The following is a 17,655-nucleotide window of genomic DNA, read 5'->3' as shown; positions in this document are numbered from 1 at the left end:
GCTAATTAAGAATTATTATCCGTGGCTAATTAACATAAACTTGTTCATATTTGTAAAATCATGAAATACATTGGATCGTTACTTGAGTGTAATTCCTGATGCAACCATACTTGTAGCCATTGATCATTTTACTTGCTTTCTAGGTTAGTTTACATTTCCGCATTTAGATATAAACATTTTCAAAACCAAATTCTTAGTGTTTGGCACTACGCGATAAGCGATAATTTTCTTACATTCCTAATCGCCTACACATTGTTCTCTGTGGGATTCGACCCCGACTCATAGTTGGGTAAATTATATTGCATGCGACCGTGTCAATTACTTTTTAGTAGTGGATTTGGACGTCATCAATCACTCGAACTACCGAGAGGTATAGAGTGAGTAGAATCGTGCAATGGTTATATCGTAATCCCCAAATATGACAACCTAGCCTTAGACACGAAAACCCGTTAATTACGCACCTAGATGAAAGTCACTCTCCTAGTGCCTTTTCACTAATTAGAACATCTTCAATAGACTTCTCTTAGCTTAACGTAGCTCAATTTAGCATATTGGTAGTATAAATTTAGAAGTTAAATCAAAAACCAAAAATGTGTAGAAGTGTAATTAGGAACAATTACCCAATTCTAACTTAGATAGAAACTCAATTCCAATTTCTAGATCCCTGTGGAAATCGATCCCGACCTTATCGGGTAAAAGCTGCTTCGACCTCTCTTGCTACTTTATAGTAGTACAGGGTTGGCTCTGATCAGCACCCCGCCTTGCACCGCGCTAGCCAAACGTGTAAGTCTGACAAAAATAAGCCTCTCTGAAAAATCCCATTACCGCGCCGCGTGGTCCGCCGCACCCCGCGACACGACAGTACATTTTGGGCCAATAATTTAAAAAAAAAAAGAAAGAAAAAAAGGCGCCTAATTTTTTTTGCTACCACCCAACCCTTCCCCTTTTTTCCTCATTGCCTTCTCTCATTCCTCTCTAATCCCTCTCTAACTCACCCCCAAAATCCTACTTCGCCCCTAAATTCTTCCACCTTCAAGTCTTCTCATCTTACTCCATAGCCAAGGTAAGTAATATTCTCCCATATTTTCTCTCTTTCTCTCTCTCTCTCTCTCTCTTAGTTTTTTCTTGTAGTTTTAGTTAATTTTCTCTAACCCTAGGTAGTTTTTTATTTTTTTAGTTATTCTTCACATTTTGGCCGAAATTGTGGTTGATTTTGTTGGGGTTTTCATTGTTCTTATAATTGTGGATGATTTTTGGTGTGTCTTGGTGGTGTTGGAGTTAGATTGTGATGAAGTTTGGTGGGGTTGTCTTTTTGGCCGAAAATTAGAGGCCTTGTGGGATATATTTTGTGCTTTTATGAAATTGTTGCGTTGTGGTGATGTTATAGTTGTGTTGGATGGTATGGTTGGTATACAATTGTGGGTGATGCATGCTCAATTTAAAGTTGAAGGAAGTAATGAATCTAGTACCTATTACGTGTTTGAAAAAATGCTCCAATGACACCAATGGTGAAGTATGAGCACGAAGTTGACTTTTTGACTTAGTAATGAACTTGTTGACGGATTATAAGTGTGTGGTGGGCGGTCATATTCTTCTTTTGTGAAATTGTGATGTGTTAGCCTTGAGTGCTAATCGATTGACCACCCCATGCTATTGTGTTACTAGTTGCTAATTGTGGTGTCTGGTTCATGCTAAGTACTTGTGTAGTTTTGTAGTGTAACTTCTTAATTTTGTTAATAGTAAATTAGTATAACTTCTTAGTTTTGTTTTCTTAGTTACTAATTTAGCTTCTTGGTTTTGTGCTTTACAATAGTAGGGTAACCGTTGGTTGTGTTGTTGTATCGTTATGTTGGTGGTCGAATGGGTTGTTGATGACTTGTGATGTGCTTATAATAGGGTAGTCAGTCCCCGGTATAGATTGTACTTGTGAACATGCCAATGGAATAGGTATTGTTACACCCCATGTTTTTGTACGTGGAAGTACGCCATAAGTAAATTGATATAAGCTCGGAAATGAGATGTTACATCCTGCATCTCCATACGTTAAAGTTTTATCGTAAGTTAATCGACGTAAGCTCGGGAATGAGATTATTTGAGATTACAAGTATTATTCTATTTCAAACAAGTGATAAGTAAATTTGTGAAGGTGAGAGGGTAAACGAATCGAAAAAAATGAGTTCCGCCGAAGTTTGAAAATTTGGGGATAAAATTCGGTCCAAGCTATAATACCCGGTATTTATGGACTAGTGCCATACGGGGTACCACATGACCATGATAGTAAGGTGTATAAGGTATGTTAAAAGTGAGTAGTATTTTAAGTAATTTGCAATAAATTTTAATTATGTAGATAATTGGGTAATTAATGATTTTTAGTGAGAGATTAACTAATTAATTCAATATTTGGATAAGGTGTAATGAACCTTAACGTGGCAGCAAGATTTGATCAAGTAACTGACTCTTAAATTCACATAAAAGGTGGCAAAATTTGGAAAGGTCATTGGACAACTAATCCACTAAGTGGGGGCCCACAAACATCAAAGATAAGGGATTGTGATACATCATGGAGTTCTCAAAGGAAATACATGGGATTATGATACATCATGAAATACATGGGCTGCTAGGAATGAATGGAATTCTCAAAGGAATTCTTAATAAAAGATAAGGGATTGTGATACATCATTTAAGAGGGAAATACATGGGTTGCTAGTAACGAATGGGATTCCCAAAGGAATTCTTAAGAATCCCTACAAGGTGCAACGTGAATTGCAAATTCTATGGAGCACAGTACAATCTTTCTCGAGAATATCATACGAATTTTTTCCTACTTCGATCCGCTATTATATGTTTTGTTGCGTTTGACGTGTGTTGGAAGAATTGTCAAGAGAATCGGCTCAGGTATGTTAAGGCTATCCCTTCTTTCCTTTTGGCATGATCCATACGATACAAACGAAACGAGCAAATGCACAACTTCCATAAATGACTCTATTCATAGAAATGTTATAGATGATTATGTTCTTGATTCAACATGTGTCCTATTATTCTATCATCTGTTCATGGGTCTCAGAAAATACGTAAGTTGATAATTTACCTCATGATATTAATCAAAGGCATAATGGTCTTATGACATTCCGAAAGATTTTATTGACGTACTTCTCATGCATTGCATTCATTTATACATGTACATTGACCCATGACCAGATGGCATTATATACGCGTATATATGTATATATATGTATGGGATATGGGGAAAATTTATGGCGTTATATACGCACCACCACCTGATCAGCTGGTTACGTTGATGATTTGCCCACAGTGGCCGAGATGATAAGATGTGATGCTCTCAGAGGCTTGATGATGTTATGTACACTTATACCTATGCATGGCATGACATTTATACGCATATGCATGACATTTTAAATATTAAATGATTCATAGAGCTATTCAGACTTACATGTCGAGTCTTTTACGCCATGTTTCTCTCATGTCTTTTATTTACTGATTTTTATTCCTTACATACTCGGTACATTATTTGTACAGACATCCCTTTTATCTGGGGATGATGCGTTTCATGCTCGCATGTCTCGATAGACCGGTTGAGAGTTCTCTAAGTAGGCTATCAGCTCAGCGGAAGCTATTGGTGCGCTCCATTTGCTCTGGATTTGCTTATTTGGTCAGTATCATTAGCACATATATTGATTGGTATGGCGGGGGCGCTGTCCCAACCTTTATGATATTATGTACTCTTAGAGGCTTGTAGATATATGTCATGTATACGAATACTTGTATGGCTTTGTCAGCCTATATTTTGAGTATATTGAGGATTATGCCAGCCTTACAGGTCCGCACGTCATATGTATAAGTCGGTATATCAAGTTGGTTCGATCCTATATTGAGTATTCCCTCATGTTTCATTCTAGTTATCTCACAGCGGCCCTTCTGTCTCATTTACCTATGATAGTATGATACGAAAGATATGTTATATTGGTACTCGGTTAAGTAAGGTAGCGGCTGCCCGTCGCGGCCCATCGGTTTGGGTCGTGACAGGTGTGGGGTGGTACCCCGTTTGGCTTGCTTGTTGTTCTATATGTTGTGGCTAATTGTGTTCATCTTGTGCAGGTACAATGTCTCGCCGTCCTAGTGAATGTGCTAATACTGGTTCTTCTAAGGTTGCCACTAGTAGTAGGAGAGGGGGTAGACGGGAACAACCTCTCCATCCCCGCCCCTCCCTAGTGGAGGAAAAGATGGAGCACATTGATTTGGATGATGACATGGTCTTGAGGTGTAAGTATGGCATTCGGGTTGTCCCAGCTCATGCTAGAAACTGGTACAGGACCTTTGTTCCTACGGTGAACCTTGTAACGACCCGACCGGTTGTTTTGAGCTCTGGCGCATCGTTTGACAGTTGTAGGCCTCAAGTAGCTTCACTTCATGCTTTATGACTTGTACGTGTGGTCGGAATTGAATTTTGGGAAGTTCGTAGTTGTTTCAGAAGGAAAATTCTCAATCCGAAAGCATTAAGTTGGGAGAATTGACCAAGGTTTGACTTTTGAGAAACCACTCGGAATGGAACTTGTATAATTTCAATAGCTTCGTATGGCAATTTCGGACTTAAGCCTATATCTGGATTTGGATTTGGAAGTCCGTAGGACAATTCGGCGCATTTTGGCAAAAAGTTGGAAAGTTGATGTTTTGAAATATTCATAAATTTGACCGAAAGTTAACTTGGTCAATATCGAGCTCAGATTTGGATTCCGAAAATTGGAAGAGGTCCATGTCGTCTATGACTTATGTGCAAAATTTGAAGTCATTTCGGATTGATTTGATACGCTTCGGCGCAAATTATAGAATTTAGAAATTTCATAACTTATAATTCAATTCGAGGCGCGATTCATAGCTCTGGCGTTGTTTTGTGATTTGAGGCCTCGAGTAAATTCGTATCATGTTTTGGGACTTATTGGTATGATTTGACGGGGTCCCGAGGGGCTAGGGTATATTTTGGATCATTGGTTGAGAGACAAGTAAAGTTAAGAAATTTGAAGTTTGACCATGGTCAATATCTGGTCAAGACGATCTCTTTTCAGTATTTTGAGTGTGTGAGCAGGTCCATAGCGTGTTTTATGATTGATATTCATATATGTTTTGTGTCTGGGAGGTTCTGGATGAGTTTCGGGGTGGTTTCGGATCATTTCGGAGAAGTTTGGTTTTGCTGGATTCTAGTGAGGCACTGTTCATTCGCAATTGCGAACACTGTTCATTCGCAATTGCAATGTTTTTGTCTGCAAATGCGAACCTGGGCAGAAGACTTAAGGATCAAAACTTGGTCATTTTTCCATTTTTGTTTTGGATTTTGGAGCTCGGTTTTTGGGCAATTTTGAGGAGTTCTTCATGACTTTGACTTGGGTAAGTGTTCTATATCCTGAGTGATTATATTTCATGATTCCATGATTATATTCATCAATTATTAGTGAATCAATTGGAAGAAAATTAGATTTTTGCAAAAGCTTTCAAAAACAAAAAATGAAAATTTGGAGGTCAATTTGTTATCGGAATTTGATAAAATTAGTATGGTTGAACTCGTATCGGTATGGGTATTCGGATTTCATAAATTTACATCGGGTTCCGAGATGCGAGCCTTGAGTTGACTTTTGGGTTGACTTTTAAAGTAAAATTCAAAGTCGACGTTTTATTATCCGAAATTATTTCTGATAAATTTTAATGATGTTATGTAATTGATTTGGCTAGATTTGAGCCGTCCAGAGGTCATTCACGCGAGAAGGCTAGTTTGGAAAATTGGCCTAACTTCGTTAAGGTAAGTCTCCTGTCTAATCCTGTGAGGGGAAACTACCACTAGGTGATGTATTTGATATGTGCTACTTGTTGCGGGGGCTACGCACGCACGAGGTGGCGTGAGTCCGTACATAGCTAAATTCATGTTATGTCCGGGTAGACTTAGGTTCACGCCATGCTATAATTATACTATTGGAGTTATCTTTGCTCGTTTAATACCTCTGTTTTGCGTTACGACTTGAGACTAGACTTGTGTAGAGTGATAGACTTGCTATTGTATAGATTTGACGAGCTTCATGATTAACTGCGGAATAATTGTGCTCCTTTTATGAATTTTTCCCGCGCTATGCATCTTCATAAAAAGGTTTTCATTAAAAATTCAAAACTTTCACGTTTATTCGTGAGCGGGGTCAAGGACCTGTTAAAGCTTATTAGTCTAATGGGTTCGGGCAATTTGCCTCGGCAGGATTATGTACCACTCTCTTCTGGGAGCGGTCCATTTTCCTAGGCAGTATAACAGATGCATCTATGGTATGTGTCGTTCGACCCTCACAATGCACACATTATGAGGGGATCGGACCGTTCGCTGCGGTATTTCTATAAAATACTCTTACGGGATCGGGCCATTTGCCTCGTCAGCATCATGCGTAATATTTGACAAGAAACCAGTATATCCATATGTTTTCCTGATTTGATTTGTGACGACCTATCTGGTGAGGTCCAGTTTTTATATATACTCTGGTTGAGGAGGTAACTGCTAATTGAGAGCTTGAGTTTACCAATCAGAGGAGGATTGTACCTCGTATTTATATTTTTTTATACTGTTTATTTACTCTGCCGTATATTTGTTTACTTCTTACTGCATATGATTTATTGGACCACTAGTAAGTGTCGATGTCGACCCCTCGTCACTACTTCTCCGGGGTTAGGATAGATACTTATTGGGTACGCGTTGATTTACGTACTCATGCTGCACTTCTGCACTAAATGTGCAGGATCTGACATGTTCATTTGGTGATCATCCTGGCGTGTAGGCGCAGCTGTTGAGAAGACTTTATGTGAGCTGCATTCCAGGCGACGCATCGCAGTCCACTGAGTCCCTATCATACTATTCACCTTGTCCTATCTTATTTACATTTCAGACAGATGTTTTATTATTATTGTACTCCTTAGTGAATGAGGATGTTAAGATGGGTGTGTGGTTGTACCAGGAGAGATAGGATTAAGAATGAAGCTATCCGGGACAGAGTGGGAGTAGCCTCCGTGGAGGACAAGCTGCAGGAGTCGCGGCTGAGATGGTTCGGACATGTTAGGAGAAGAAGCATTGATGCCCCTGTCAGGAGGTGTGACAGGTTGGCCATGGAGAGTTTGGGAAGGGGCCGAGGTAGGCCTAAGAAGTACTGGGGAGAAGTGATAAGGCAGGACAAGGCGTTGCTTCAGCTCACTGAGGACATGACCCTTGATAGGAGGGTGTGGATGTCGAGCATTAAGGTAGAAGGTTAGTAGGTAGTTTATAGTGTTTACCGATAGGCTTAGTAGCGCGCATGTCCCTTCATATTCTTAGATTTTTATTATGATATGTGATTTTGTTCGCCTCAGGTATTGTATTCCCTGTTGCTATTATTTGATACTACTTATCCATATCTCTCCCTTTTTCTCTTCCATCTTTCTTTCTTCCTTCCTTGCTTCCCTCTTCCTCTTCTTGCCCTTCCTGAGCCGAGAGTCTATTGGAAACAGCCTCTCTACCTGCATTAGGTCGGGGTAAGGTCTGCGTATAGACTACCCTCCCCAGACTCCACATGTTGGGATCAAACTGGGTTTGTTGTTGTTGTTGTTGTTGTTGTTGTTTACTCCTTAGTAAATGCTCATACACTTGTGACATCGGGTTTTGGGATATACTAGTTGATGCTTACGATTTTGTATATTATCATCGCCTTTCATTCTTTTATAAACTACTATTTTTGTTCGTTCCCGTGGAATTAACAGTGTACATTTCCTTCTTTATTAAAATTTATGATTTCAAAAGTGATAAAAGGAACAACTAATATGATAGTTCACTGTTGGCTTGCCTAACATCGACGTTGGGCGCCATCACAACCTATGACGGATTTTGGGTCGTGACAGCTTGGTATTAGAGCACTAGGTGCACATAGGTCTCACGAGTCATGAGCGAGTCTAGTAGAGTCTTGCGGATCGATATGGAAACATCTGTACTTATCTTCGAGAGGCTACAGGCTATTAAGAGCACTTCCCTTCTTGATTCCTCGTCATGCGATTTGATTCCATTGAAGCTTGTGCCTTCATTTCCTTCCTACTCAATCTTATGCAACGTTGAGAGCTCGCTATAAATTGGGCATTGAGGAGTTGCAATGATACTACAGATGTGGCGCAGGATGTTTCTCCCTGCATATTCGATTGGGGCTATTATCGTCGCCTCGTGGAGGGGTATTCTGTCATTTTTGCGCAATGTTACTGTTGCATATGGTTTCGCGACTATGCACAGTGTATTGCAAAGTTTATGAGTGGTTATCATGCAATGTTGGTGTAAATGGGAGGGTGCTTATTTATGTATCGTGGCAATGAACGACTAGAAGGGAGGATTACTAGGGTCATGGTGTAAAGGTTAGGCATTTATTCCGGTGTAGGAAGGGCAACTAGACTATGGGTGTTCAGACTTTGGTTGACAGAGTAGCGAGACTTGATATTTTCGAGTGTGGAGGATTTTCATTTGTGGTGTAGTGATGTCGTCCTTGTTGGAACGCATTAATGCCTATGGGTGTTAGGGTCTCTTTGATTCGCCTTCGGGGAAGGGTGTTGTAGAACGGTGCCTAAGCGGTGGTTATCGGATATGGCGGTGTATGTTGACTTCAGAGTCGAATCAGTGCCTCTAATGTTGATGGCTCGAGAGAGATGATCTTCGAGGAGGCTTAGAGTTGGTAACAAATTATTAGTTCGGGTGCTACAAATATGGATTTTTATTTAAGGTAGTAATTTGGCAGCAAAGGATAATGGAGGACATGGTGGTAGGTGTCCAGCGGTGGTTGAATTACTAGCAGGTCAAGTATGAAGAGCAGAGGTCGAGAAGTTGCTTAAAGGAGATGGTTTAACCGAAATGGGAGTGGCAGAGTAGAATATAGATTCTGTGGTAGGATAGCCACATATCTTGAGGATTTTTAGAGCGTTTGGGAATCATGGTAGAAAGTGACTAGATCTATGGATTTTATTTATGATGGAGGCTACTGTACGGAGGAAGCTTGATTATAGTGGATGGGAGTTTACTGGAAATAAAAAGGTGTGAAACATGACTTCGAGTTTGGAATGTATTATCGGACTTTCAGTTGATGTCTACAGGGAATGAACCGACTTTCACGGTTGGTGGACGAGTACGAGCTCTGGAGGGTTTACTGATTTCGTGGTAGTTATACCAAGTGCAGCGTCGTTGGAAGATGTCGGTATGGAAATTCCACTAGTGGGCTATCTCCTGTGAGCAGGTCAGCAGATGCGTGAGTTTGATTAAGTTTCGACGAAGAATTCTACTTGCTACCCGGTAAGAGGTCAAATATGTGACTGTGGCTGATAAATCAGAATGTTTTATGAAAATCTTAACAACACATTTCGAGAAATTTGGTGGGTTAAAGGTGAGAGATCATGGTAATTGAGAGGGAGGAATCTTTGTGGGTTCTAGATTTATGTGATTGTAGCTTAAAGCTTAGTGGGGGAGCCCACCATCTACGGTTGGATCGCGTGGTTAGGTGACTGTGCATTTTCTGGTTAACGATGCCTCAGTGGACTATTTGTGACTAAGGAAAAGAAAGCATCAAGGGTAACTTGAGCAAAGAACTTGATGAATGTGTGCTATAATTTTGCCTTATCGATTCATGTGCAAGTTTTTGGGAGGACTCAGAGTTTATGCTCATTGTGGATATGATGTACAAGGAAAAGAATGCATCCGGTTGCTTCTTTGGGAGTGTTTATGTGCTAACAGAGCATTGGAGTTTGATTATATTTGGGACCCAGTCAGAGTGGGTGAATCTCAACAATGGTTCTAGTGGGTTCAAGATTAAAGTGCAGTGCCTAAGGATTTCGGGTCCGTTGTGTGGTTAAGGATCGAGATTTTTGCGGTGGATTATGAAAGAGACTTGGGGAATTTTCTTTGTTATCATTAGGTCTGTGGGGCAGTATTAGAGAAATGGGAGAAACGGTTTTAGATTTACAGAAGGTCTTTCAGAATGGGTGTATCAGTTGGAGATGCTATTGTGCGCGTGAGGAGGGTATGAGGTGGTTCATGGGTATTGAGACGATGTGGTCTCGTGAATTGGGGCACTCGGGATGAGTGTTGTTGAGTTTAGTTATGTTTTTGAATGAGCTATTATTATTTCTAAGGCATGTTATTAGCTAATTGGAAGAAGTGGGTCGGTTAGTAATGGTTTAAATCAGCATGATTGTGGCAACGGTCAGTTCCTTCGACGAGTTAAGTTATACAGGTGGTTGTGGTTGTATGTGCGGCTTGACCGCCACCATAATTTGACTGATTTGGGTGGTTTGATTCTAATGGGCTTGTTGTGTGTAAATGGATCCCGGAAGAGTTATGGTGGTTTAGACCACGAGTTGAAATTTGTATTTTCTACGGTTATGGGAATTCAGTTGCATGTTGCAATGGTTCTTCTAAAATGAGTTAAGTGAAAGGTTTCTAGCCAATAAAGTTTTTGATTTACTAGTAGCTCAGGGGTTATGATGAAGCTTTGGGATTATCGTGTAGTAGCACGTTAGGTGAAGTGAGCGGCATGGAAATTGGAAGATGAGGATCAGGGTTGCGGTTTGGTGTTGATGAGAATGTCACGAGCTCGGAGGAGCCGGGGAGGATTTCAGATGTTTAGAGTAAGCTGGCACTATTTTCGGGCAGCCTGAGGATGTTGTCTTTTGTGGTAGCAGTGTTGGGTATTGAAATGCAGATGCTTGGGCGGTATTTTAGAAAAAGCATGGTCGATGGACATTAATGTTCATATTTTACTACCTGGTGCGGAAGGCTGTGGGATATATCCTATGGGAAGATCGTATAAGTGTGACGTGTTAGTCATTCGATTGTTAGAGATTAAAAACAAGTATTGAGATTTTGGTACTGTCCCAATGGGAGAGATTATGACTGAGAGGTGCTCTATTCCTCTAGTTATGGACTGTGGAGTTTGTTCCGGATTTGACGGATGTTCTTATGTGTCATGAATAGGGTCATTGTGGATCCTTGGAAGGTTAGTGGCCCAGTATGGGATGATTGGAATCGGCTTGAGGTCCGCTAGAAGACTTAATATAGATGTGTGCTCTACATCAGATCAGGTCAGATGTGTTCATTCCGCATATCATTGTTCATGGAAGAGTCTTCGGGTGTTGGGTGATATTCCTATCGTCAGCTATTCTCTGTAATACTCTATTATGCCATGTGGGTTGTGAGAAGGCCTGATTATTCGCATGTGTGTTGTGGTCCTATGTAGCTTATCGTTATTGCACCTTAGTCGAGCTCGAGTTTTGTAGCGCATGGCGTTATCCGTCTCCCCAAGGTTGTATTTTTACACTTGACGTGCTTGTGGTCGATATTCGGGTATTTTGTAGGTATAAGCATTATGGCTTGATGGTTATTTCCTTATTTATTATTATGTGTGGATCAGGTGGCACGCCACCACGGGTATGTTGCTTGGATTGGGTTGCACGCTTCAACAGTGTCATGTTTTGATCGGGTTGCACACCGCAACGGTATCATGTGTGGATCGGGTTGCACGTCGCAACAGTGAGATGTTGAGTACGGTTCCCTATACTTATTTTTGTGTATTTTGTTCCTCATTTTTTTAGGAGGGTTCGTAGCATCTGTTCGACCATTTTATTCGTTACGCGGGCCGAGTAGTTATTTTCCAGAGTTCGTTTTTCCTTAGGTATCACATTCGAGTTTGTAGCTTGTTGGCGCATTGATGGCATCATATGAGATTTTTGGCGGTGTTTGAGTTGGCTTATTGCCCGAGCAACTTGTACTGGGTGAGACGAGATTATTTTACCTGAAATCAGTGCAATCAGATTTATATAAGGTATGTTAGAGGGAAAATGTCATTATTCGGTTCAGAATAAGGCAAGAGTTCTTGTTGAGCGGAGGACTCCGTGAGTTATTGATCTGACGGGTGATTATGAGTTCCTACGTATCCCTTTCATCGTTGAAGTATTGTGAGGATTGAGGCCTCGAGTAGCTTCACTTCATGTTTTGTGACTTGTACATGTGGTCAGAATTGAATTTCGAGAAGTTCAGAATTGTTTCAGAAGGAAAATCTTAATTCGGAAGCTTTAAGTTGGGAGAGTTGACCAAGGTTTGACTTTTGCGCAAACGACTTCGAAATGGATTTTTTATGATTTCAATAGCTTCGTATGGCGATTTCGGACTTAGGCGTATGTCTGGATTTGGATTTCGAAGTCCGTTGAAAAGCTGAAGTTTTGAAATATTCATAAATTTGACTGGAAGTTGACTTGGTTGTTATCGAGTTCGGATTTCGATTCCGGAAATTGGAATAGGTCCATTATGTCTTCTATGACTTGTGTGCAAAATTTAAAGTTATTCTGGATTGATTTGATACGCTTCAGCGCAAATTATAGAATTTGGAAATTTCATAACTTATAATTCGATTCGAGGCGTGATTCGTGGTTTCGGCGTTGTTTGATGTGATTTGAGGTCTCGACTAAGTTCTTATCATGTTTGGGACTTGTTGGTATGATGTGACGGGGTCCCAAGGGGCTTTGGTGTATTTTGGATCATTGGTTGAGAGACTAGTAAAGTTAAGAAATTTGGAGTTTGACCATGGTCAATATCGGGTCAAGACGACCTCTTTTCCATGTTTTGAGTGCGCGAGCAGGTCCATAGCATGTTTTATGATTGGAATTCATATATGGTTTGTGTCGGGAGGTTTCAGATGAGTTTCGAGGTTGTTTCGGATCATTTTGGAGAAGTTTGGGTTTGCTGGTTTCTGGTGAGGCACTGTTCATTCATAATTGTGAACAATTATTTTTGGAGTTTACTATTCATTTGCAAATGCGATGTTTTTGTCCGCAAATGCGAACCTGGGCAGAAGACTTAAGGATCGAAACTTGGTCATTTTTCCATTTTTGTTTTGGATTTTGGAGCTCGATTTTTGGGCGATTTTGAGGAGTTCTTCACGACTTTGACTTGGGTAAGTGTTCTATATCCTAAAGTGATTAAATTTCATGATTCCGTGGTTATATTCATCAATTATTAGTGAATCAATTGGAAGAAATGATATTTTTGCAAAATCTTTCAAAAATGAAAAATGAAGATTTCGAGGTCGATTCATTATCGGAATTTGATAAAATTGTGTGGTTGAACTCATATCGGAATGAGTGTTCGGATTTCGTGAATTTTCATTGGGTTCCAAGATGCGGGCCCCGGGTTGACTTTTGAGTTGACTTTTTGAAGTAAAATTCAAAATCGACGTTTTATTATCCGGAATTGTTTCCGATAATTTTTAATGATGTTATGTAATTAATTTGGCTAGATTTGAGCTGTACGGAGGTCATTTCATGCGAGAAGGCTATTTTGGCTTATCGGCCTAACTTCCTTAAGGTAAGTCTCATGTCTAACCCTGTGAGGGGAAACTACCCCTAGGTGATGTATTTGATATGGCTACTTGTTGCGGGGACTATGCACGCACGAGGTAACGAGAGTCTGTATGTAACTAAATTCATGTTATGTCCGGGTAGACTTAGGTTCATGCCATGCTATAGTTGTACTATTGGAGTTATCTTTGCTCGTTTAATACCTTTATTTCGTGTTACGACTTGAGACTAGACTTGCATAGAGTGATAGACTTGCTATTATAAAGATTTGACGAGCTTCATAATTAGCTGCGGAATAATTGTGCTCCTCTTATGAATTTCTCCCGCGCTATGCGTCTTCATTAAAAGGTTTTCCTTAAAAATTCATAACTTACACGTTTACTCGTGAGTGGGGTCAAGGACCCGTTAAAGCTTCCTATTTTGATGGGATCGGGCGTTCGCCTCAGCAGGATTATGTACCACACTCTTATAGGAGTGGGTCGTTCACCTCGGCAGTATAATAGATGCATCCATGGTTCGTGTCGTTCGACCCTCGGCAGTGCACACTTTATGATGGGATCTGGCCGTTCACTGCGACATTTTTATAAAATACTCTTACGGGATTGGGCCGTTTGCCACGGCAACATCGTGCGTAATATTTGATAAGAATCCAGTGTATCCGTGTGTTCTCTTGATTTGAGTTGTGGCGATCTATCTGGTGAGGTCCATTTTTTTTATATATACGCCAGTTAAGGTGGTAACTGCTAATTGAGAGCTTGATTTTACCGGTTAGAGGAGGATTGTACCTCGTATTTATATTTGTTTATACCGTTTATTTACTCTGCCTCATATTTGTTTACGTCTTACTGCATATGATTTATTGGACCACTAGTAAGTGTCGATGTCGACCCCTCGTCACTACTTCTCTGGGGTTAGGCTAGATACTTACTGGGTACACGTTGATTTATGTACTCATGCTGCACTTCTGCACTAAATATGCAGAATCTGACAGGTTCATTTGGTGATCATCCTGGCGCGTAGGTGCTGTTGAGAAGACTTTATGTGAGCTGCATTCCAGGCGACGCATCGCAATCCACATAGTCCTTATCGTACTATTCACCTTGTCCTGTCTTATTTACATTTCAAACAGATGTTTTATTATTATTGAACTCCTTAGTAAATGTTGCACTTGTGACATCGGGTTTTGGGATATACTAGTCGATGTTTACGGTTCTGTATATAATCATCGCCTTTCATTTCTTTTATAAACTACTAATTTTGTAAGTTCCCGTGGATTTATCAGTGTAAATTTCCTTCCTTATTGAAATTTATGATTTCAAAAGTAATAAAATGAACAACTAATGTGATAATTCATTGTCGGCTTGCCTAACGGCGACGTTGGGTACCATCACGACCTATAGCGGATGTTGGATCTTGACAAACCCGGACCTTGAGGTTGGAATAGATGATGGGAAGCTAGCCCAAAAGTACTCTAAGATATATAACAACATCCGAGCCCTGGGTTTTGAAAATTTATTCCGTCCCGGTGATGCGGTGGACGTGTACTTGGTGAAGGAGTTTTATGCCAATTGGCAACCTAAGGCCAATTTGGATGTTGTGTACGAGGTGCAGTCTCAAGGAAAGGTGATTCCCTTTTCCTCTCAGGTGATCAATCAGATTATGGGATTGCCGGAGCACACTCATAAGCTATTTCTGAGGCTTCTTCGTCGACCGAACTATCCTGATATCCGGCGACAATTTGTGTGGAGCTGATTCTCTTGCTACTTGAACGCGGGATGCCAATGAGTACCACAAAGATATGAAGAAGAGCACTTTACAGCGTCCACTCAGAGTTCTTCTATGGCTGATCAATTGCAAGATTATGCCTACCAGATCAATATCGATGTCTCAAGGGCGAAGGTGTGTCTGATTTATGCCTTCTTGACCAGGATGAAGTTTGATCTTGGCAAGATCATGCTTGAGCGCATGGCTCGACCGCGACCATTTATGAGCATTGTGTGTTTGCTAAACAGACAAGGGAGAAATTCAGCAAGAAGCCAGAGCACAAGACTAGAGACAAGTTAGATTATATACATTTAGACTTGTGGGGTCCAAAAAAAGTATTCCTCCAAGAGTTGTGCTATGTAATTTTATGACTTTGATTTATGATTACTTAAGAATGGTGTGGGTGCATTTTTATAAAATAAAAGATGAGACATTTTTGACATTTGTTAAATGAAAGATGACGGTTGAGAAGCAGACAAAAAAAGTAAAGCGTCTTTGAAATGACAGTGGGTTGGAATTTTACAATTTTGAGTTTATGTTTTCTATAGTAGAGAGGGAATAGTGAGACAGATCGCTTGTGTCGGAACACCATAACAGAATGATATTGCAGAGCATATGAACAGAATATTTTGTGATAGGGGACGAAGCATATTTTCACGGTCATGTATTAGCAAGGATTTTTGGGCTGAAGCGATCAATACAACTTGTTATTTGGTCAACAGATCTCCATCCATATTTTTTTTAGGTGTGATCGGATTCGCATGATAATTATTTAACTTTTAGATAAGCAATTTAATTAGGGTCAAATGGTTTTATGGGTCTTTACAAATTTATTTTTAGTTTTATGATCCTATCTTGTTTTACGCATGAGAGATTTGCATTTACACATAAGATATCTAAAAAGGATATTTTCATAATCTCAAACATCAAATATAATGATATTTAGTTGTCCTGCTTATGCTCGTGTGAGGGATGAAAAACTTGAGCCGAGGGTAAAGAAGAGCATATTTCTAGGGTATGCAAGTGGAGTGAAAGGTTATAGGTTGTGGTGCATAGATCAGAAGAATTTAGGATAAATTATCAGTTGAGATGTGACATTCAATGAATCTGCCTCACTGGACAGATAGAGGTAGAAGGCAATAGCAAAAAGATCTTAGTGAAAATTGAATCTCCGCTAGCTTGGCCTAGTAGTTTAAAGTAGAGAAAGTGGATGAGGTGAAAAATATTGATCATGATGATAATTTTAATGCACCTGTGTAACAACAAGCATATAAAATTGCAATAGATAGAGAGAAGTGAGTGATCAATTTACCACAAAGGTTGCAAACATAGTTGATGGGAATCTTCTTGTATATACAAATCATGTGGGATAACTCCTTCATACATATTGTATTCTTTATAAATTTACTCATTTAATATAGTACAGATCTATTTCTTCTCCAACATCCACTAAATAACTTTTTATGGTACGTTATTATACAATTATTTTCCTTTAGGTCAATGAACAATACCATGTAGATAGATCTTTCTCTTCCTATAAATTAAATTTTCTTCATATATTAATTCAAACTAGTCTTCAATCACTCTTATATCGTTCATGTATCTATACTTTATCACTATTTTTAAAGTTTTATGGTCTCATATTCGATGCCATGATAGCTTGCACAAGTTTGAGTATCCATCTTATTCTTAAAATATATTGGAATCAATGTAGTTTTTTCCCACTCGTTCAGCATCCTTCCAAAGTTTAGTATAACATTAAACAGTTTGATAAGTCATGCTACTCCAACCGTTTCATAGCTTTTCCAACCCTCTATAAGGATTCTATTTTGATCACATAATTTTCTAATGCTTATATTTTTCATTACATCCTTCACTTCCGCAGGCATAATTTCACAAGTACAGCTAAAGTTTGATCTATTAATCAATATAGTATCTCTATCTTTCCTCGATCTGATTATTTCTATCAATATGTTTTGTGCGCCTTACATCCTTGCTACTCTTTTTTCTTTCAAATTTGCTAGTTTATTCATTTTTTTCTTGCCTATCCGTATCACTGACTTTTAATACAAGTCATTTAGGACTTCTCCATTACAGGAAAAAACAATGGCTAATAATGGCTTTTAAGTATGGGTGGGCATAAAATCCGAAAAATCGAATTCCGAACCAAACCGAATTAATTCGGTATTTCGGTATAATTCGTTATCAATTTTTCGGTTATTCCATATTTCGGTACGGTACTCGGTATTGAGGTTTTGATATTTCGGTATACCGAAATACCGAATTATTTAAGTCTAAGCCCACTTCTATTTTTATTATCCAACCCAATAAACCTAAGCCCAACATCCCAAGCCCCCTAATTTCCTTAGGCCTTATAGCCCGTTTGGCCAAGCTGCAAAAATCAGCTTATTTTGAGAAGTGCTTTGTTTCAAAAGTGCTTTTCTCAAAAGTACTTTTGGTGAGAAGCAGTTTGTGTCTAGCTAATTAGTTTGAAAAGCACTT

This window comes from Nicotiana attenuata, unplaced genomic scaffold (assembly GCF_001879085.1).
Source record: "Nicotiana attenuata strain UT unplaced genomic scaffold, NIATTr2, whole genome shotgun sequence".
Taxonomy (NCBI): Eukaryota; Viridiplantae; Streptophyta; class Magnoliopsida; order Solanales; family Solanaceae; genus Nicotiana; species Nicotiana attenuata.
This window is presented reverse-complemented; position numbering follows the sequence as displayed.